A 24,785-nucleotide genomic window follows, 5' to 3' on the forward strand; every position below is an offset into this window, starting at 1 on the left:
GGCCTTATCTAAGATTAAAATGTTACTAGTTTGGGGCTTAAAAGGTGGTGAGTATGTTCCCAATCCTTAGTGTTCCCTCCCCCAGACACATGCATAAAATCAACCCAGGATTTTGATCTGAAGCATGAAAGATCTGTCCAGATTGGCACCGAGTCCGTCCAGATTGGCAGTGAGGCTTGGCTGGGACTAGTTGAAAGTGAGAGAGTCTGGTGGGAGGGGGTAGGTGATCTGGCCATGGTGTCTCTGAAAGTGTGCTTTATATTTCTTTTACTGGATTCTATTTGCTCTATCCAGTATTTTTAAATGTGGCATTTGAACATAAAGATTAGTTGAAAGGACAAAAATTGCACAGCTTCATGGAGGGACCTTGAATATCCTAAGAAAGAATTGGGATTAAGAAGAAATTTGTAGGTCTATAATGTTTTTGGGAAAGGGAATGAATACAATGAGATTTCTGAAAAGGAAAGGTTTATGACTCATTTGCCTCTCATTCTTTAGTATCAAAGTATATATAGCCTTGCAGAAACCAGATGCTTACTAAGACTTTTCATTTTTAATTGTTAGACATATCGATGAACAAGATGAAGTGAATGACGAAAGACCGATGACTAAAAAAATTTTTAAATGTTTATTTTTTTTGAGAGTGAGAGAAAGAGAGAGAGGGGGGTGGAGGGGCAGATAGATAAGGAGACACAGAATCCTTAGCAGGCTCCCGACTCTGGGCTGTCAGCACAGATTGCAACGCCAGGCTCGAATTCATGGACTGCAAGACCATGACCTGAGCTGAAGTTGGACGTTCAACCGACTGAGCCACCCAGACACCCAACTGAAAACATTATTTAAAGGGTGGAAAGGGACCAGCAGTGAACCTAACTGGGCCATGACTAGGGCGGTGACCTTGGCAATAGGAAGGGGCTATGACTAGTAAATGTTTTGAAGATAGAACTGACAAGAATTGAAAACTGATACTACGTGGCAATGAGAAAGAATGAAATATGGCCCTTTGTAGCAACATGGATGGAACTGGAGAGTGTTATGCTAAGTGAAATAAGCCATACAGAGAAAGACAGATACCATATGGTTTCACTCTTATGTGGATCCTGAGAAACTTAACAGAAACCCATGGGGGAGGGGAAGGAAAAAAAAAAGAGGATAGAGTGGAAGAGAGCCAAAGCATCAGAGACTCTTAAAAACTGAGAAGAAACTGAGGGTTGATGGGGGGTGGGAGGGAGGGGAGGGTGGGTGATGGGCATTGAGGAGGGCACCTGTTGGGATGAGCACTGGGTGTTGTATGGAAACCAATTTGACAATAAACTTCATATATTGAAAAAAAAAACTGATAGGGGATTAGAGTCAACGAAGAGATCAACGATGATTCCTAATTGTAAACCTGAAGTTTGTGAATTTGATGGTACAAAGAATACATATATAAGGAAGGCAAAAGGAATACTTTGAAGATGAAAAGTTTAGTTTTGAACATGTGTTTACAGTGACATGTATTGTATATATTTGAGAATAAGTAGTTGTACAGGTAAGCCTGACTTTTGCAGGAGGCAAAGACCAGAGATAAATAATACTGGGAGACATCTGAGTTAAGGTAATTGAGAAAGGAGAGATTAAATAGAAGATGAGAGCCCAAGACATATTTTGAGGAATCTTTATTTAGGGGAATTTGAAGAAAATCTGGAGTTTTTATAGATTTGATATCAAGAAGCTATTTTGTCTAATGACAACATTAGACATTAATGAGATAATAGGAAGCAGAAGTATAGCGACTGTCCTTGAACTCCTTCAGGTCAAGGAAAAAGAAATTGAAATTCAACTTTAAATACCAAAATGCAAGTCCACAAAAGTGCCATGTTTGGCTGGCTTACCACTCTATTCAGGATCTTGGACCCTGTAGTTGCTCCATAAATATATAAAGATATTTTAATTAAATGGATTAAATAGCTTAAAAGTCCATAATTTATGGTGGAATGGTTATTTTCTCTGTTCTTTTTTTATTTTTCTTTTTAAAACTATAGGTATAGTTTGGGGCACCTGGGTGGCTCAGTTGGTTGAGTGTCTGATTTTGGCTCAGGTCATGATCTCAGGGTTCTTGAGTTCCAGCCTCACGTCAGGCTCAGTGCTGACAATTCAGAGCCTGGAGCCTGCTTCAGATTCTGTCTCCTTCTCTCTCTCTCTCTCTCTCTGCTCCCTCCCCCACTTGTACTCTGTCTCTCTCTCTCTCTCTCTCTCTCTCTCAAAAATAAATAAACATTACAAATTTTTTTACTTAGAGGTATAATATATGCTTATAAAAATTTCAAACCAAAAAGTAGAAAGTAGATAGGAAATTACTATGAATATTTTAGATGTATATTTTAGACATTTTTATATGCTATATATGTGTGTGTGTGTGTGTGTTCATAATGGAATTTGCTCTTTATCCTTCACAATGTATTATGGGAAATTTATCATATTAGTACATGTACATCTACCTTATTTTTAATAGCTAAGTATAATGTTTCATAATATGATGTGTAATTATTACTTTTGCCACACCACTACTAACAGGCACTTAAGTAATATGCATTTTCCCCCATATTTAGCAATGGTGATGCATTGCATTTTCTTATGTAAATGTATGTGCACAGGTGTGAAAAAATTTGTAAGATGGATTCCTTTTAGTTCAAGAGTGTATTAATTTCAAACTTGTTAGTTATTGCCAAGTTTCCTTCAAACAGGCAGTACCAATATAACCTCTTTACAAATATGCAAGCAAACATATAAAGCAATTCAACCATAACTTGTTTGCTCATTGCTGTATTGACAATAAAGACTTAAGTTCTGAAGCATAATTTTTACTTTAAATATTAAAAAGAATACTTCCTGTGTGAAATCTATAGCAATGAACAAGTATTTCCTGTAGTGAAAACATGCGACTCTTTTTCTCCTTTGGTCCCCATATCATGATTCCACTAAATCCACATGTTCATTGGAAGAATTGGGCTGACTGCAGGTGAGTTATGTAGTACAGGTGTGAGAACTCTACCAGGAACAACAAACCCACTTGGTCTAGGGGACAGCCACGTAATAAAAATATGTGAAATTGGCATGTGTGACACAATTAGAATTCTGAACAAGAAGAATCATATACCTAATATAGCAAGGATATCCAAATTTAATTTACTCTGATAGTTTAATGTAATAGTATGGTAATTCTCATATAAATATATGTTTTAAAACTATGTCATAGACATATTCTAATTTAATGTTACTTAAATATACATTTTTAACATATGCCCATCAAGAAAACACATCTGTGGGGCAGATTTTACCAAGCCCAATCTTAGTTTTGATTTAGTTCCTCATGCTGATGCTTGTGCCCAAATTGGGTCTGACTGAATAATTCACACCTTATCCCATTATCTGGAAGACCTTCACCACCAGAGAGGAGGGAGGTTCTATAAAACTTACATGTCTATAAAAGCGTAATGGGAACACCTCTGAAAACCTAATGCTTGTCCTATATATTATGTATCTATGAAACAGTTTTATTACAAAACATATATGTTTACTACTCTACTTAAATGAATTTCATAACCTCCCTGTAAGTTATTATCAAAATTTTATAGATCAGAAACTGAAGAGGCCCAGATAAGCAACTTGCTCCAAGTTTACATGCAAGTATGGCTTGGTAAGCCTCCACCTTAAACTGAACTGTAGATCTAGTGGCTCTAAGATACCACACAGTTATTCTGTAAGTACCCGAGCTGGTTTCTAGAGTGAAATTCTCTGGGGAAATCTCAGACCATACCTCAAGCTCCTCTGTGATGCATGTTTAGGCATCGGGAAATCAAAAGGGCCTAAGTGGTTCAGGCCGGGTCACTCTGGGACATAGATGGTTGACATATAACCTTTCAGGGTAATTTGTTGCCTCAGTAGGAGCGTTGGAGTGTTATTCAATGCTACCAGCTAGGAAAAACAAGCTGCAAATAGCAAGGACTCAACATTTAAACTGCGTATTCCTGTGGAAAGTGAGAAATAACAACCAACTCACTGGGAACACAAAAGCGACAATGTAGATCTGAGAATGTCACGGTTCTTTGGAAGGGCAGTTTTAGAATTGTGTAGCTGTGTCGAGAGATTAGCATTTTTCATGGACATAAAAATCAAAGAAATTAGAACCAGCTCAGTTAAGATGCCCAACACTTACATTGTAGAAAATAACATTTAAATAACTTTAAGCATATGTCTAACATCTTATTTATATCATCTCAACAACTGTGCCACTTCTGTTTATTCCAGCTTTACAAGTAACTTCAAGCCATTAATTCCCCAACATCTAGAAAATCAGCGTTGTTTCACATAGGAGGGTCTCACATCACTCATACTCTCCTTTCCATCCACGTGGACTTCATACCTTGCCATGTCACCAAAATAAGAGGAAACAGCAAATACCTGAAGTAAATTTAAAAAGTAGAATCAAAATTCATTTCATTGGTCTTAGACTTGTTAAGTAATTGTCTTTAGGGCCAACCTCTTTTATTTTTAAACATAATATATACTCCTTTAAAATCTGACACACAACAGAGTTATATTTAGTCACCATATGGTAACTGCTATAACAAGTCGTTCCAAAATCTCAATGGCTTAATACAATAAGGTTGTATTATCCTTCTTATATCACAGCCTATGGTGAATTAGTTGGGAGAGAAAAGGCTGTGCTTCATGTAGTTAGGGACCTGGGCTCTTTGTGTCTCTGTCCATATCATCCGTGGAGGCTTTTGAGTCCTCCAGTAGGTACATTATATGCAGGCAACTGACCAGCTGACCAGCTGACCAGCATGGAGGTCAGCTTAGGAGATGTCTGTGCTCCAGGCCTGAAGATGGCGTACATTGCTTTTACCTGTGGCAAACCACTGGCCACAAAACCAAATCATGTGCCCTCACATAAAATTTCAAGAACAGTTAGAAATAGTTTTAAAGTATGCCAAGGAAGAAACTAGAACTTAGACCTCAGTTTGTGTTAGCCATCTCCATCACATGTAACTACTTGACTAGTATTTCTCAAAACTCTATCTCAATATGCTTTACTTTCAACTAGCACTAATAAACATAAAAACAAAAAATTATTTAGTAAAAAGAAGGGACTCTACTCAAAAATGTACAGCTATTTTTTCTATGTCTATTGTAAAATATCTGCTAGGTTCTCTATGAAAAGCAACCTCCTTTGTATCCTTTGTTGCTCATTATTTTAATAAATAAGATAAAATACAAACTAAAAATATTTTTAAATAACTAGAGGATGGTTATGTAAATTGTGATTTATCCAAATCAAATATGATTTGATCATAATCAAATTAGCATATAGTAATATGTTATGCAAGATATTTGGGAAAAGAATAAGATCGGGAAATTATCCTGATATATTTTTGATTAGTTGATTGAGATATAACTGATATACACCACATATATTTGAAGTGTATGGATTGATTAATGTTGACATAATATGTATGCATGAAACTATCACTATAATTAAAACAACAGATAAATCCATTAGCCTCAAAAATTTTCTCTTGCTCATTTATAATCCCTACCCACTGCTCCCCATCTCCAAGTAGCCACTCATCTGCTATCTTTGTGGCTTTCATTTTACATAAATAGAATTATACAGATGTGTATTTTTTGTCTGCTTTCTTTCACTTAGCATAATCTGAGATTCATCCATATTTTAGTAGGCATCATTACTTTTTTTGTTGTTTCTAAAGAGTATTGGTATGGATATACCACAGTTTATTTTTTCACCTATTAGTGGATATCTGGGTTGTTTCCCATTCTGGGTTATTACAATAAACTGCTATCAACATTCACGTGAAAGTCCTCATGCAAATTTATGCTTTTTTTCTCTTGAGGAAATACCTAGAAGTAGAAGGTCTGGATCATATGCTAGGTGTTATGTATAACTTTTTAAATGAAAATTGCCAAATGGCTTTTCAATGTACATAATTGTAGCATTTTATATTCTCACGAGCAGGTTATGAGTTTCCAGTTTACTCACATCCTCACCAACTTTTGGTGTAACCATTCTTTTTAGTTTCAGCCATGCCAGTAAGTTTGTAGTGGTATTTCACTTTGGTTAGATTTGCATTTCCTTAATAACTAATAATTTTGGGTATCTTTCCATGTTCATATTGGCCATGCAAATGTCTTCTTAGGTGGTGTCTCTATTCAAACATCGTGCCTATTTTTCCATTGAGTTTTGAGAGGTAGCCCTTTCCTCTCAGCTTTTGGTGCCAACTCCAACCTCTGTAATAAAGGAGGTGGCCTATTACCTGGGACCTTCACCCTCTGGGCCTATGTTGGCAGCAGCAGCCCTGTGGGCCTCTGAGTCACCCTAGAAATTATTATTTCTTTTTGTCAAAGGATAACACATGTCCATAGCCAAGTAGCTCTGTTGGCCCATTTCCTGCCTGTAGGGTCCCGGAATTCTGGCAGCCTTCTTTATTTCATCCCATCTCTGTCCCCTTCCATCCAAGTTGGCAGTATTTCTGATTAAGTGGTTGATTGGATATATGAGTTGCATGTCTAATCTCTACAGCAAAAGTTTGTACAGCCACCGGGGCCCAATTTCAGAGCCCACTATCTGGATAGGCTGAGAATCTTCCAAGTCATCAAGTTCTCGTTCCATTTTGCTTAACACTTCCTCTTTTAACTTATTTCTTTTCTACCACATTGGCCATAAGCAGGAAGGAGAAACCAGGCTGCATCTTCGAAACTTGTTCCTCAGCTGATTTTACCACTTGATCACTTAAAGTTCTACTTTCTATCCAATGGCAGAAAATAATGCAGCCAAAATTTTTGCTACTTCACAAAATAATATATGTCTATCTGTGCATTTAAATATATATAGTAGATAAGTGCTGTCATACTGTCTTATTCTTTCCCTTCCTAATACATTTCAAACACTGTCCTGTTTTGACTCACATATACACACATAAGCACATGCATGTATATAATTCTTTTTAATGTTTGCGTGTTAGTTTTATAATATGTAGGTTTACGTTCTTCTCCATCCCTTAATAGTTCTGTGCTCTTAGAACAAGTTACTTAGTCTTTCCCTACCCCAATTTCCCTATCTAAAAACACTGATGCTGGTAAAATATCTACCTCATAGGTTGCTTATGAGAATTGAATTATAATCCTATGGAGCCATTAACACAATATTTGGCAGATAGCGAGCACTAAATAATTGTTACCTATCAATATTTCCAAGGTTTTATGCCAGTGCTTATGCCCTAACCCTGTGACCAGAAATCCTGGACAAGAGCAATTCCTTTTAGCTGTTAAGAATGAGATATTTCTTGCACATACTCTCTAGGCTCCTGTTAAGTCCTCATATACGTGGCACTTTAGCCACTCAGGTGATCATAAAATTTACCATGGACGATGTGGAAAAGCAATCACATTCTGGATTACAAGGCTGTCACTTCTCACTGTCCTTGCTGTTTCCCGCTCTATCCATTGTCTGATCAGCCCCCTTCCACATGGCACCTCTGAAAGTGACAGCCTCTGACACATTGCACAGAAACATCTTGCTGTGAAATAGCTCTGCCACTTCTCAGTGGCCCTGATATTCAGGGCCTGTAATATGACATCCTTAAAGGTTTCCACCCTCAAGGCAGGAAAAAAAAATATTCAATTCAAAATGAAATTGTATTTAATTCAGTTAATTTTATTTTTGGCGAAGGAGATAAAGATTGACAGGAGATCAGAGTGTGAGATTTGTACAATCCCAGAAGGTGGTAAACCATTGCTTTGAAGAGCAGGTTAGGGAGCAACTTATTCTCATTTAAAATTTATTACTAAAAATTTGATTAGTCATTAGATTTATCAATTTGATTCATCAATTTTCAGCCAAGTAAATTGTCAGTGAAGTGGAACTATATAGTGTGTGAACCCTAATCTGATAATTTAATCTATAATCAAGATGTGCATTTCTTAAACCGTCTCCAGTTCAAATTCTCTAGTGAGATTCTTTTGGGCAGGCATGGAAAATAACTTCATGTCAGTTAATTTTCAGTTTCCATGTATCAAATCACAATGGTGTTTAAGTTTGCAACATCAATTTTGAGAAAACAGAATTCAAGGATTCCACATCATTGTATTTGTTATGCTTACACAACTGGCACTTATTTTTGAGAAATAAAATGAGATTTTGCTCTATTTTTGAAACTGGGTACAAGCCAATGTAAGCTTAAAGATGTAGCATGTTCCTTGGCTTTTCAGCCATTTTTTTAAGAGAAGTTTGCTTTTGGTGGCTGCATGAACGTGTCTCCCTTTGCTCCACAGCGGCAGTCAAAAATCCATTCGAAGGTTTTAAGCAAAGTTCACTTGATTGTAGGTCAGTACCCGGTGGATAAATCACAAAATTGCTTCAAATAACGTATGTGATTTGCTTTTTCCCTGCTGAGGAGAAGCTCTAAACTGAGAGAGCATGAAGTAAGGATTGTTTCCTCACCCCTAAGGTTAATGCCCCTGTCAGAGCTGAAGTCCCCGTCAAGGAAACACAGAGAAGTAGCTTAAAAATGCAACTGTTTTCATCAATCTGCCACAGGCAGCAGAAAACAAATGATTGTGGTTCCTATCTTCGCCAGTGGCAGAGCATTTGTTAAAGTACAAAGATAAGAGAAGAGAAAGGGACAAGAAATCCCTTGGCAGAGAGCATGAATGAAATATGCCACCAAAAGTGCAGGGCCTTTCAAAAATAATCTCTTGTAATCACTGAGACCTGTTACGGTGGCAAAGTGGAATGTTTTGGTGAATGTGTTAGGTGAAAATTCCCTTCATAGTATTAGGCTATTGACCCCCTGCTTCGAGAATAATCTTTCTCAAGCACCATTTTCATCATGTCATCCCTACTCAAGGACCCTTATGGAAGAGCGCCCTGGTTTCTACCATCTTAAATCCAAACTCTTCGCCCTGGCATCCCCAGTGGCTCTCTCCAACTGATTCTTGCCTCTATTGTACCAGCAAACAGGCCCTCTCCAGTCCATTCAAATATATTGGCTTGCTTTCCTTTGCATATTTTTTTCCCAGAAACTAGCTTTTTTTTTTCTCCTCATTCTTTTCCAGCCTTGAATGTTCTCTTTATTCTCAATGTGCATATTCCAAATACACTCGTGCATATACTTCCATTCCATGCCTGTTGAATTCTCTAAGATTAGCTTAGAAATTGGCTTCCCTCAGGATGTCTTCTCTGGCCATACTCCTATTTATTTTCATCCTGTATCCCTCTCAACTCATATTTTGCACTACTTTTATTTTTAAGTTTGTTTACTTATTTTGAGATAGAGAGCACAAGAAGGGGAGGGGCTGAGAGACAGGTAGAGAGAATCCCAAGCAGGCTCTATGTTGTCAGTACAGAGACTGATGTGGGGCTCAAATCGATGAAATGTGAAATCATGACCTGAGCCCAAACTAAGAGATGCTTAATCAACTTAGCCACCTGGGCTTGGACTTTTATATAAATATATAAATATTTTTTAAATACATAAATATATATTTTAAATATATATTCTGGACTGTGAATTCCACTTCTACAAATTTGGTGCCCCAAACTGGAGTCAAAATATAACAATGGTAGCATGTTTCATGTTTATTTTACCAACGACTTGATCATCATTCATTTTTTTATTTATTCAATAAATCTTTATACTTATTATGTGTCAAGAATATTGCTGAATTCTGAATCCAAAGATAGTTAATTTAAGACCAGTATGTTGTACAAGTGCAGAAGTTCAGGTAAAACTTTCTGAAAAAAAGCAGCCTCATCTTAACCTATATGTGACTATATTTGGGACAAACGATGAATTTCTGGGAAAGAGGAAGCAAGATCAAGAATATCATTAATATAAAGTAATAAAAAATTTTATGGGATGTCAGAATATAAATGTGATTCTTAAAAACCTCAACCCTAACTTTTTGCTAGCACAATCATTTTTTTTTTCCTCATGGGCAGCTTTGCTGAATGCAAGTTTATTTTTAAAATTTGATTCCTATAAATAAATGCCATGCCAGGTATTGCATGTTATAGAATTATTTAGAATTTACCTGGTGGTCTCAGAAACTAAATAAAGGTTATTACCTTCCATGGGTCATAGAATTTAGACATGCAGTCCCTTACTCAATAACCTTTTCTCATTATCTTCAACCTTTCACTAACATTTCTGGCTATTAATCACTTCCTCTTCATTAAACTCTCTCTAGCATCAAAGTACAATATTCCAAGATTCATCTCTTACCTCCCTGATAATTTAGTATCTTTTTTTCCTCGTTATTCCTTGTAAATATAGAGAATTTCCATGTTTTAGTACTTGCTCATTGCTTTTCTCTCTGTATTTTCACCCATGTATGTTCTGTGAAGACGGTACTATTCCTTTTCCTAGATCATCCTCAAGAGAAGAGAAAGCATTCAATGAAACTGATGAGAATTTGAGACATCAAATGGGCCACAGTTATGGGATGAGGTCACCCCATTGCAGCTTTCCCTTTTGCTCAGCTCTACTGCCAGCCTTCATGGGATGAGGAGCACTGGGTAAAGTCTAGATGTTTGGAGGCAGATATCATCTTGTACTATTCTACCTCTGCCTCCTCTGAGAATGTAAAGAGATGGATAAGTTAATCCAACATTCACTCTTTAGGTGCCGCCATCTTGCTTTCAAGTGCTTCTGTTGACTCTGTATCTTGTTCATTACCTGGATCTTTGCTGATGCTGTTCCTGAAGCGCCAAGGCTAATTTATCTTCACTTGGAGGAGGCCTTTTCCTCTCTTGTTTCTCTTCTTTTGCATAGCAAACTGTCTAGGCAATCTGAGGACCAGATTCATAGACCACCATTATATATATTATATAATATATAATGTAATACAAAAGTGCAGCTGATATTATAGTATTGAGAAATAAATACTTTAGAACAAAAAAAAAAAGGCTTAACATGTGACAAGTCAGAGTTTCAATGTATAGACTTTTTAGTCTGTATGGATGGATCCAATTATTTTTATTAACATGTCTTAATCCTTTATTTTGTTCCCTTTTAATTTGTTTTGCTATCTTCAGGCCAACTTCAAAAATAGTTAAGTCTTGTATGAGCCACAGAACATAACTATATTAAGTTTGGGGCTTAAGTGTTAGTTTTATATATTTAAGGTGATAACTCTATTTTGGAAGCTATGTTGGTCAGAGTTCTCCAGAGAAACAAAACCAACAGATGTGTGTGTGTGTGTGTGTGTGTGTGTGTTCAGAGAGAGAGAAAGAGACAGAGAGAGAGAGAGAGAGAGAGATTGATGGATTGATTTTAAGGCTTTGGTTTGTGCGATTAAGGAGACTGACAGGTCAGAAATCTATAGGAAGTTCAAGTAAGCTGAAGACTCAGGGAAAATCCATTTTGCAGTTCAAGTCCAAGGCAGTCTGCTGGCAAAATTTCTTCTTCTATGTTCTATTACAGTCTTCCACCTTACAGAGGGCAAGCTTCTTTACTCATATTTAAATGTTAATCTCTACCAAAAAACATCCTCCCAGAAACATTCAGAATGTTTTACCACTCATTGGAGCATCAAGGTCCATCCAAGCTGACACATAAAATTAAAGTCAAAAGTCAAAAGACAGAAGTCAAAAGTTCATCTTTGCCTTACTTTAGACCTTCTTAAAACTTAAGGAGGGAAGTGAGTCAAAGGCTAATTTTTTTAATTCATATGACTTGACTAGACTGGTGAATCACCATCCCCACTACTGCCAGCCCATCACAACCACCACGTACTCTAATATTGGCTCTGCATTATTCACTAAAATGTTCCTAATTCTGTTTATTTTTGAGAGGGAGGGAGGGAGGGAGAGAGAGAAACAGAGTGCGAGTGGGGAGGAGCAGAGAGGGAGGAAGACACAGAATCTGAAACAGGCTCCAGGGTCTGAGCTATCAGCACAGAGCCTGACCTGGGACTTGAACTCATGAATCATGAGATCATGACCTGAGCTGAAATTGGATTCTTAAATGACTGAGCCACCCAGTCACCCCTAATTCTGAATATTCAGCAAATACTAAAACTTAAGTGTCCATTGGCAAATGAGTGGATAAATAAAACATGCCCCCCCACACACATACATACACACACACAAATATTATTCAACCATAAAAAAGAAAGAAACCTTTTGTGACAACTTAGGTGGATATTGAGGGCATTATAGTAAGTGAAATAAGTTAGATAGGAAGACCATATTATCTCCTTTATATGTGAAATCTAAAAAAAGAAAAAAAAGATTGCTGGTTATCAGAGGTGAGGGGTGGGTATGTGTGAAATGGGTAAAGGAGGTACAAATGCTCAATTATAAAATAAGTAAGTCCTAGGGATATAATGTACAGCATAATGGCTACAGTTAATACTGCTTCATATATTTGAATATTGCTAATAGAGTAAGTTCTCATCACAAGATAAGAAAATTATAACTATCTGTGGTGATGGATGTTAACTAAACTTACTGTGGTAATCATTTTGCAATACATACGTGTAGGAAATCATTGTGTTGTACACCTAAAATAAATATAATGTATCTCAGTAAACAGCAACAACAAATATATACTGACTATTTATTGGGTTCTTTGCATTGGTCCTGGCCATAGCACAGCAGCCTGTTTGTAGACCTTGCATCCTATTAAGGGCCATAGACAACAGTAATTAAATAAATGAACATTAACATATACTATATTATATATTACCTTTATAAAAACCACTATGAAGAAAAGTTAAGCAGGGTTTTGAGTAGAGAATAGTAGAGAAATTATTTTAGACAGTGTGGTGAGGGACATCTCTGTGAAGGTGATACTTCTGCTTCAAGCATGAACCTAAAGAAGTGTTGGGACGAATGAGGCAGGTATATGGGAAAAATATGTTCTGTTCAGAGAAACTAGCAATTGAGAAGTCCTGAAATGGTTTAAACTTTTTATATTCTAGGAATAACAGAGGCCCATGTGACCAGAACAGAGTGAAAGATAGAGAAGAGGTAAGAAATGAGGTCAGAGGTAGTTAGCAACAGATTGTGGTTGGGGATTTCAGGGATCTGAGACGTACATACAAACAGGTTGCTAAGATGATTTTATTAATGGACAGAGAGAAAAGGAATTTTGGACCTTACTTTATAAGCCAAAGTTTTCAAATGTAAATTCATGCCTGGACTTGTCAGATAAGGAAAATGTGTGAGGCACGTTGATGGAAACTTTGGTGACCTGGAGAATAAAGGCCTTGTCATAGGTGGGCTTCTAGTACCAAGTTCTAACTAGTTATCATCATACAGGGAATTCAGCTCACAAGTTGCATGTTTGACACTTCTGATAAAAGGGCTTGGTATGCTAATCATTAGGAACATGTGTTTATTAAATCTCTTTTCTGTGCTAGGCATTGTAGAAGTAGCTTTTATGCATGTTATCTCATTAAATCCTATTATATTATATCATGGGTATTTTGATATGCACTTTCAAAGAACATAGCCACGATGAAGGCAGTGCCTAACTTATAAAATCTTCAGCAACCATGGCAATCAATTGGAGGTCTGGATTGACCAATGCCTTGTCATACAGTTAAGTCAGTAAGATGTATATAAACGGGACTCATCTAGTTTGTCTGAGCCACCATGGTTTGATAGCTATCAGGTAACAGAGATATATCTTTTAGCATAAATTTCAAAGTTGCTTTCCAAGAACTAACTATATACTTTCAACTTCTCATATATGCCAAGGTTATTAAATAACTGGGAGCAAGAGGGTTGTTTCCAGATGGATTTCCTTCTTGCAAGCTATGCTATGAGCTCTACTCCTAGAAGGTAAAGGGCTAGGGATATTGATCCATCACCAAAAGCCTAGGAGGAAAGAATGGTTTCTACAGGATTAACCAAGAAAACATTTGTCTCCTGAACCTGAATCCCATTCAGAAAATCTCACAAGTCAGAGATGGCTGATTTGATGGCAGGAGGTAAGCAGAATCTGCTACTGAAGTATTATCTGATTATAGAAAAGAATGCAGGGACCAGTTGTATCTGTATAAATGAGTGCAGCAGCATGGATTATTCTTGATCTTGTACAAACAGGAAGAAAATTAATATTGCTAGATATCTACTGACTAAAGAAGCACTAAAAATCGAGCTGATACTACATCATTTGTGTCAAGGGAAATGCAAGTAAAGGGGTCCCAGCAAAGGCAGATTTCGGAAGAACAAATATTCCAGGAGAGAGTCAGTTTAATCATTGGCCAGGGTCATAGAACTTGAAACTAGTTTATGACATTAGCAATCAAGTAAGAATTTCACAACTCCCTTATAGTTCTCCCCTTGTGTTCCCCAACCTAGGAAAGTGTCAGCTTCCCTCATGACAATGATGATACACAAATGAGTGTTGATTATCAACAATAACATAAAGAAATATTAATGGTTAATCATCTTTAAATCAAACCACTACAGTTTAACTCATATATAACTTGTCTTTGCCTGAAATAAAAAAATCTCCCAGACTTCCACAGACATTCTTTAAACACAGGAATTGGGAAACTTTTTGTGTAAAAGGCTAACTAGTAACTGCTTTACACTTTTCAAGCCAGATGGTCTCTGTCCCAACTTTTCAACTCTGCCATTTTCAGTATGAATGTCTCAAAAGACAATGCATAAGTGAAGGAGAGTAGCTATGTTCCAAGAAACATTTATTTAAAAAAATAGGCAATGGGCTGAATTTGTTCTGTGGGCCATGATTTGCCAATGTTTGCCCTAAGTGGTGGAACCAACCATATTCTTGTTATATGTGAGTTGTCTCATTATGATATCCTGTAAATAGTGAGTAGTCTGATTGCTGAGTAACCAAAAGTCATAGCTACTTAGTTTAGCAGTAACTAAAACCTTTACTTGTCCAAATTGTGCTTTTTTCCCCCTCATTTCAAGTGCAAGAATTCAAACTTTTTATTACCACTCGATTAATTTTACCTTTTCTCCATAATATTTGGTGACACATACTACTTTCTGTGATTTCATTTACTTGACTTTTCCACTAACTAAACCTGATGTTGTTCTCTTATCCAATAAGATAAATTGCCATTTGAATCAATAATATACCTGTAGATCAGTGTACCTTTAGATTTCTTATATAAACAATCCTAGTGGATCAGTTGATAGTCAAACATCCATGAAGCTTTATGATCTGGTAAGTAGGTTAAGGGACAGAAAGGATCATTGTATCCAATAAAATCCTGTCATGCCTTAAGATTTCAAGTTTCATTTCAAGGACTTTGTTATTAGATTTTCTAAAAACAAAGACATAAACAACAGTTGCACTTGAGGTAAAAAATTAAGCATAAGAAATAAATTTAATCCCTATCATTTGTAACATTGCCTGTCCTAACTTTATTAGTTTATTAGGCATTAGGTATGAGAATCTTATGAGGCATTTGTTTGGTTTTTTTTAATGATTTTTTTAAACTTTATTTATTTTGAGGGAGAGAGAGGGAGAGCACAGACGGGGGAGGAAGAAATAGAAGGGGAGAGAGAGAGAATCCCAAGCAGGCTCCTCACTGTCAGCCCAGAGCCCAATGAGGGGCTTAAACTCACGAAACAAGAAATCATGCATGACCTGAGCCAAAATCAAGAGCCGGACGCTTAACACACTAATGGGTTAAGGCACCCCACTAATGAGGTATTTCATTAATTGATTTTCAGGATGTGACTCAAAGTATAGCTGTGTATTACACATCTTGATGGATGTAAGAGTAAAATGACTTTGGAAGTACACCAAGCAGATAACAGCAATTATGGAATCAATCATTGACAGAATATTTAAGTAAATTATTGGAATAGAAGATTATTTGATCAGAAAGTAAATTTATAATATGATGTTATTCTTGATTGCAGAGAGATAAAAATAGATAATAAAGCAAATATAATGAAGGTTAAGTTAATTATTTAAGGGGGGAATCTATAAGTTTGGAAGTTTTGTACTTTTTGTTGGTATTGTTTTGATATTACTAATATTTGAGTTAGAGTGAAAATGCCTTCATTTCATTCTCATAAATAGGTGTTAGGTATAAAGCCCACATTCTGGAACTTCAAAAGAGAGGGTTTTTTCCTCCAGTACTATGGAAGATTAAAAAAGAATAGTCTTCTCTCCATAAAATTTTCAGAAATATTCTGTAAAATACAACATTTCAGATGCACACCTAAATTCACATGAAATTAATGGAAAATACTCAGACTCCAAAATCAAAGAAGTTAGAAAACCAGAGTTCTCAATTGAAACTGAGGCTGTATCTGCCCCAAGAGTCTCTACAGATCTCAGAAATCTAGAATTTAGGACTGTAAAAGCCACTCAGAGTAGAACAAAAGAAGAAGAAAGAAAAGAAGAAAAAAAAGAAAGAAAAAAGGAGAGCCATTAACATGGTGGAGAAGTAGGGTGACCTAAGTTTGCCTCCTACCTCAACATAGCTAGATAAATATCAAATCATTGTGAACACCAAGGAAATTGATATGAGGACTGAAAGAACAAAGCTGCACATCTACACATAGAAACCCAACCACTTAATGGAAGGTAGGAGCTGCAGAGAGTTGATTTGGGGGAGAAAACAGCCATGGGTACTGAAGAGGGGAGGGAGTCCTGACCAGAGAGAGGAACAAGAGTGAAAGGGTGAAAAATTGTAAAAACACCCGCAGAGGATTGCACAAGAAAACTCTTCCCCAAAACCATTGATGGAGAAAGGAGAGGGGTTTAATGCCATGAGTTTTTTATAAGCAGCAGAGTGCAAAGTCTGAAGTTTTAGAGGTAGAGTAGAAAGAAACAGAGAACATCACCAGAAACACCAACCCGGCAGGTAACACGATGGCACTAAATTTATATCTATCAATAATCACTCCGATGTAAATGGACTAATGCTCCAATCAAATGACATAGGGCATCAGAATGGATAAAAAAAACAAGACCCATCTATATGCTGCCTACAAGAGATTCATTTTAGACCTAAAGACACCTGCAAATTGAAAGTAAGTGGATGGAGAGCCATCTATCATGCTCATGGATGTCAAAAGAAAGTTGGAGTAGCCATACTTAAACAGAAAAACTAGATTTTAAATCAAAGACTGTAAAAAGAGATGAAGAAGGGCATTACATTATAATTAAAGGGCCTATAGATCAAGGAGTTCTAACAATTGTACATATTTATGCCCCCAACTTGGAGACCCCAAATATATAAATCAATTGATAGCAAACATAAAGAAACTCATTGACAATTACACAGTAATAGTAGGTGAATTTAACACCCCACTTACAACAATGGATGGATCATCTAAGCAGAAAATCAACAAGGAAACAATGATTTTGAATGACACAGTGTACTATATGAAATTAACAGACATATTCAGGGGGCACCCTGGGTGGCTCAGGTGGTTATGCGTCCAACTTCAGCTCAGGCCATGATTTCTCAGTTCATGAGCTCAAGACCCATATTGGGCTCTGTGCTGACAATTCAGAGCCAGGAGCCTGCTTTAGATTCTGTGTCTCTCTCTCTCTCTGCCCCTTTCCTGCTCTCTGTTTCTCTCTCTCTCAAAAATAAATAAAGGTTAAAAAAATTTAAAAAACATATATTCACAACATTTCATCCTAAAGCGGCAGAATACACATTCTTTTCAAGTGCACATGGAACATTTTCTAGAATCACACACTGGGTCACAAATCAGACCTCAACAATACAAAAAGACTGAGATTATACCATGAATATTTTCAGACCACAACACTATGAAACTCAAACCACAAGAAAAAGTTTGGAAAGACTACAAATACATGAAAGTTAAAGAACATCTTGCTAAAGAATAAATGGGTTAACCAAGAAATTAAAGAAGAATAAAAAATTATATGGAAGCAAATGAAAATGAAAACACAACAATTCAAAACCTTTGGGATACAGCAAAGGCAGTCCTAAGAGAGAGGTATAATGCAAAACAGGTCTACCTCAAGAAGCAAGAAAAGTCTCAAATACACAACCTAACCTTACCCATAAAGGATCTAAAAAAATAATAACAAATAAAGTTTGAAGCTAGCAGAATAAGGAAAATAATGATTAGAGAAGAAATAAACAATTTAGAAATGAACAACACCACCACCACCACCAACAACAAAAACAGTAGAACAGATCAATAAAATTAAGAGCTGGTTCTTTTAAAGGATTAATAAAATTTTTAACCCCCTAGACAAAAAGAAAAGAGAAGGACCCAAATAAATAAGAGCATGAAAGAAAGAGGAGAGATCACAACCAACACCACAGAAATACAAACAATTATAAGAGAATCTTATGAAAAAAAATATATAGCATCAAACTGGGCAATCTGGAATAAATGGACAAATTACTAAAAACATATAAACCACTCAAAGTGAAACAGGAAGAAATAGGTAATTTGAACAGACCCACAACCAGCAAAGAATTTGAAACAGTAATCAAAAATCTCCCAACAAACTGAAGCCCAGGACAAGATGCATTTCCAGGGAAATTCTACCAGACGTTTAAAGAAGAGTTGATACCTATTCTTCTCAAATTATTCCAAAAAATAGAAATGAAAGTAAAACTTCCAAACTCTTTCTGTGAGGCCAGTATTACTTTGATTCCAAAACCAGACAAACATCCTACCAAAAAGCAGAATTACAGGCCAATATCCCTGATGAACACAGATGTCAAAATTCTCAAGAAGATACTGGCAAATCAAATCCAACAGTACATTAAGGTAATTATTCATCATGATCAAATGGGATTTATTTCTGGGATGCAGGGGTGGTTCAATATTTGCAAATCAACCAATGTGATATGTCACATTAATAATAGGAAAGATAAGAGCCATATGATCCTCTCCAATAGATGCAGAAAAAGTATTTGACAAAATACAGCTTCCATTCTTGATAAAAATTCTCAACAAAGTAGGTATAGATGGAACATACCTCAACATCATAAAGGACATATATGAAAGACCCACAGCTAATATCCTCAAAGAGGAAAAAATGAGAGCTTTTACTTTATGCTCAGGAACAGGACAGGGATGTCCACTCTCATTTTTACTATTTAACATAGTACTGGTGTCTTAGCCTCAGCAACCAGACAACAAAAATAAATAAAAGGCATCCAAATCTGCAAGGAAGAATCCAATTTTTACTATTTGCAGATGACATGATACTCTGTGTAGAAAACCTGAACCTGAAAGCCTCCACCAAAAAATTGCTGGAACTAAGACATGAATTCAGCAAAGTGGCAGTATATAAAATCAACATACAGAAATCTGTTGCATTTCTATACACCAATAATGAAGCAGCAGAAAGAAAAATGAGCAAATTGATCCCGTAAACAATTATCCCACAAACCATGATACCTAGGAATAAACTTAGCCAACTAGGTAAAAGATAGGTACCCTGGAACCTACAGAAAGTGGATGAAAGACCTAAATGTAAAACAGGAAGCCATCAAAATCCTAGAGGAGAACACAGGCAGCAACCTCTTTGACCTGAGCTGGAACAACTTCTTACTATATACATCTCCAGAGATGAGAAAAACAAAGGCAAAAATGAACTTTTGGGACTTTATTATGACAACAAACCTCTGTACAGCAAAGGAAACAATCAACAAACTAAAAGGCAGCCTATGGAATGGGAGAAGGTATTTGCAAATGACATATTTGACAAAGGGTTAGTATCTAAAATCTATAAAGAATTTATCACACTCAACACCCAAAAAACAATCCAGTTAAGAAATGGGCAAAAAAAATGAATAGACACTTTTCCAAAGAAGACATCCAGATGACTAACAGACACGTGAAAAGATGCTCAATATCACTCATCATCAGTGAAATACAAACTAAAATCATGATGAGATACCATCTCACACCAGTCAGAATGGCTAAAATTAACAACACAAGAAGCAACAGATGTTGGTGAGGATGCAGAGAAAGGGGAACTCTCTCGAACTGTTGATGGGAATGCAAACTGGTACATCCACTCTGGAGAACAGTATGGAGGTTCCTCAAAAAGTTAAAAATAGAACTAATCCTATAATCCAGCAATTGCACTACTAGGTATTTACCCAAAGGATGCAAAAATATAGATTCAAAGGGGTACATGCACCCTCCTGTTTATAGCAACATTATCAACAATAGCCAAACCATGGAGAGAGCCCAAATGTCCACTGATTGATGAATGGATAAAGATGTGGATTACTCAGCCATCAAAAAGAATGAAGCCTTGTCATTTGCAGTGACACGGATGGAGCATATATTATGCTAAGCCAAATACGTTAGAGAAAGACAAATACTATATGATTTCACTCATATGTGTAAATAAAAAAAAAACCCAAAACAAATAAACCTATGGGAAGAGGGGAAAAGAGAGAGGGAAACAAACCATAAGAGACTCTTAATAATAGAGAATAAACTGAGGGTTGATGGAGGGAAGTGGGTGGGGGATGGGATAAATGGGTGATGGACATTAAGGAGGGCACTTGTTATGATGAGTACTGGGTGTTGTCTGTAAGTGATGAATCACTGAATTCTACTGAACCCAATATTGTACTGTATGTTAACTAACTACAATTTTTTTTAAATTTAGAGAGACTGAAAAGACTTAGGCCCAGGATAAATAAGTGAGGATCCACACAAACCTGGGACCCTTAAAAGACTACATACAGCCAGTGAAAAGGAAGTCTGAAAATAAATCTACTTATTGCGCTAAGGAGATAATGAGGAAATAAGTCTGTGGTGATCTTCAACATGGAATAAAGTAAGTTCCTGAGAATTAAAATTCATAATACTGCTCTTCTACAAGTTTGAGGTCTGCATTTATATTATATGTAAGGTTCAGAAAATAAGATAAATAAATAAATTGCAGTGGTCTTAAGTTCATAGCTCCCAGAGTTATGTGACAGAAGTAAAAGCCATTTTTTTTTTTGAGAGACATACCTTCCTGCTGGGTCTCAAGGAATTTATACAGTTAAAGCCACATGAAACATGGATTCACAAACCAAATTACAGAGCACATAAGGAAATAAACCACCTTGAGTGAAAGTCATCAGAAGCAACAGTCAGTATAATTAAACTTGTAAGAATATATTTTCATTGGAAATCTCAGAAAAAGAGTATAAAACATGTATTAGATATAAACAGAAAAAGAAACTACAAATTAAGCAAGTTGTATCTGAAAAGAACAAAAGAGAATTTGTAGCAGTGAAAGCTATAATTTTTTAAATTAAAACTCAATGCATAATGAAAGTGTAGGCAAACTAGCTGAAAATAGAATTAGTGAACTGGAAAATTAATTCGAAAACTTACATAGAATATAACAAAATAAAACATACACCAATTAAGAAAATAAATTATTCTCAAGTATACATAAAACAGTATGCTCTCTAAAACAATTGCTCTCTCAATAAACCCATTTAGATACAAATAACAACAACAACAAAAGTTTAAAAAGAACAACTGGAAATTTTAAAATACACTACAAAGAAGCAGTATTAAAAAATTTAAAGATAATTTGAATTATACTAACATTATATATCAAACCTATGAAAAAATAGCTGAAGTGAGGTATGGAAGAAACACACCTTAACCATTTGCATTGGATAAAATTATCAGGCTAAACATCTAGCTAAAGACCTTAGAGAGAAAACAATAAAATACATCTAAATAAAGCATAATAACTGAAAAAATAAAGATAAAAGCAAATATTAGGAAATATCAATAAACCATAACTTTGTTTAAAAATAAAAGAGACTGACAGACAATATTTAACAAGAGTAATCAAGGAAAAAATGAAAAGACGTGAATAAATATTACTAATTTTTTAAAAAATATAATTACAGGGGCCTGGGTGGCTCAGTTGGTTAAGCGTCCGATTTCGGCTCATGATCTCACGGTTTGTGGGTTCAAGCCCGGCATCTGGCTCTGTGCTGACAGCTCAGAGCCTGGAGCTGTTTCGATTCTGTGTCTCCCTCTCTCTCTGTTCCTACCCCACTCGCACTCTGTCTCCCACTGTCTCAAAAATAAATAAACATTAAAAAACATTAAAAAAAATTGAAAAAAATATAATTACAGATAAGCTGGAAAATAAAATCAAACATTAGAGAAAACTCTACATCCTTAAATTTGAAAATACATAAAACAAAGTATTTTTTAAAGTATTATTATTTAATAATGACTCCAAAAGAAATGGAAAATCTGGATAAATTGTAGATCAAGAAAATTTAATCAGATTAATGTGTAGCTATAAATATGCCAATCAAATACTTTAACTATTAAACTACTGGTCTTATATTATTTTACAGACAAATTCTAAAAACTACCCCAAATACAGAAAGTCCTAATGGTGTAAATTCGATAAAAAGGAGTAATATTCCCAAATTCTCCTTTGAGACTAGTGTGATCTTTTTAAAAAAAAATTTTTTTTAATGTTTATTTATTTTTGAGACAGAGAGAGACAGAGCATGAATGGGGGAGGGGCAGAGAGAGAGGGAGACACAGAATTGGAAACAGGCTCCAGGCTCTGAGCCATCAGCCCAGAGCCTGACGCAGGGCTCGAACTCACGAACCATGAGATCATGACCTGAGCTGAAGTCGGACGCTCAACCGACTGAGCCACCCAGGCGCCCCAGACTAGTGTGATCTTGATGATGTTTAAATAGTCAAGGACATAAGAGAAGAAAATTATAAGTATATCTAATTTGAAAAGACATACAAAAATCCAAAATGAGAATGATTAAATCCTTTCTAACTAATATGAGACTAATGTATCAAACAAAGTACTTAAGCCAGCAATGAAAGAATTATTTTAAATTAGATAATTTGTCAATGTAATTCTCCACTCTGATCGAAGGAAATAACAATATAGCCATCTCAACAGACTCAAGAAAAACATTTGATGAATTTTAACATTCATTAATAGTAATCATTAATGATAAATAATCATAAACTTCTATTAAACTGGGAAGAGATTATAAGTCCCTTACTCTGATAAAGACAGACTACTTATAATTACAAAGCCTCATTGGCAAAATTTATAAACATTTCCTTTAGATTCAGGAGTAGGCTGATGAGTTCCATTGTCACCATTTTAATTCTACCTGGGACTGAAATTTCTGGTGATCATGAAAATAAAAGAGGAGTAGTAAAGGAGAACAAACATTATAAATGATAAAAATATATATAATCATTCATGGATTATTTGTTATCCACATAAAAGCCTCAAAAGAACCTAAAAAAATATTAGAAAAATAGGGATATAGCAAGATGGCCTGACACAAGTTTGGTAAAGAATCAGTGGCTTTTCTATGCAATTTTCAAAAATACATAATTTTAAAATTTCACTTGTATTAGGAACAAGAATGTAAAATCCTAGCTATAAATGCAAATTATGCTTGCGATCTCTATGGAAGAAGTAACACTTTATTTAAATTAATTAAAATTGTCTAAAAGAATAGTAGAGAGATATATCACATTAATGGCAGTCCTCATTATCTTAGAAATGACAGTTTCTTCACTACAATCCAAATCAAAGTTCTGATTGGGTTTTTCATGAGCTTGACAAGCTAAATTAAATGTGTGTGCATTTCTGTGTGTGTGTGTGTGTGTGTGTGTGTATGTGGAAGAGCGGATGGGCCAAAAATAGACAACTCAATCTTGAAAAAGAATAAAAGGAGATGAGAGTTTCCAGATACCAAGATTTATTATCATATACTTATAAGATACCAAGACTTATGAGTAAATCATAAGCATGCATCTATGAAAATTTGATTTATGACAGCAGAAGCGTTACAGATTGAGAAGAAAGGGTGAACTATTTAGTAAAAAGTGGTGGTTAGTCAATTAGTTAATCAGATGGAAAATGAAGCACAGTTATCTTCCCCACCTTGCAACACACACACACACACACACACACTCCAATTACAGATTGATTAAAAATATAAATATGAAAAAATGTGTAGAAAAATCCTACAATGGCTTTTGTTGGAAAAGGATATGTCAGGACAAAAAAAAAAAAAGAAAAAAAAAAACAAACCAAACCAAACAAAAACCAGTAACCATGAAAAAAAAAAAAAGACAGTGAAACTTATTGAATTAAGATTAAAAACTTCTTGATATGTGATGGTTACAAGGCAGGCACAGGGAAAATATGTTGCAATGCCTGTAAGTGACAGAGGATTGGTGCACAGACTATATGAGAACCATTTCCAGGTTAATAATAAGAAGACACAATCTAGTGGAAACATGGCAAAAATGGGTCTTGATGGAAGAGATAAATGCCAAAACACAAAATATTATAGGAAGATTGTCAATTGCACTAAAGAGAATTCAAGCTGAAACCGTAATCATATATAATGTTATACCACATTGGCCAAAACATAATTTAATGATTCAAAAAGATAAATACATGAAAACTGTACTACTAACACAAATGTATTTGGTACAGCCTCCTCTGAGAGAAAGTGGACTGTACATTAGATGGTAAATAAAAACTGAAAATAGCCTATGATATTCCACTTCCAGGTATATAGAGAAACTCGTCACACAAGGAGACATGCATAGTAGCTATGTTATAACAGCCATAAAGAAGCATAGTATGTTCATTTAATACTATATAGAAGGGCAAGTAAATGACCCAGAGCAACGTATGTTCACATTGATGAATTTCACAAACTATATTGAATAAAAATATTATTTCATAAAGATAGTAAAAATAAAGGGATAGTAAGAATAAAGTGTG

General features: G+C 35.6%; 1 long non-coding RNA gene across 2 annotated transcripts in view; it reads left to right on the forward strand.

Annotated features, from left to right (window-relative positions):
* The window catches only part of LOC128316441 (uncharacterized), a 53,630-nt gene that overhangs the window by 19,642 nt on the left and 9,203 nt on the right, over nt 1-24,785 (forward strand). For both annotated transcript variants that reach the window (XR_008300364.1, XR_008300363.1), the window contains exons 2-4: nt 12,988-13,036; nt 13,769-14,001; nt 20,637-20,807. This is a non-coding gene — a long non-coding RNA (uncharacterized LOC128316441). The remainder of the gene's footprint in view (nt 1-12,987; nt 13,037-13,768; nt 14,002-20,636; nt 20,808-24,785) is intronic.

The sequence above is a fragment of the Acinonyx jubatus genome, chromosome B4 (genome assembly GCF_027475565.1).
Source record: "Acinonyx jubatus isolate Ajub_Pintada_27869175 chromosome B4, VMU_Ajub_asm_v1.0, whole genome shotgun sequence".
Lineage (NCBI taxonomy): Eukaryota > Metazoa > Chordata > Mammalia > Carnivora > Felidae > Acinonyx > Acinonyx jubatus.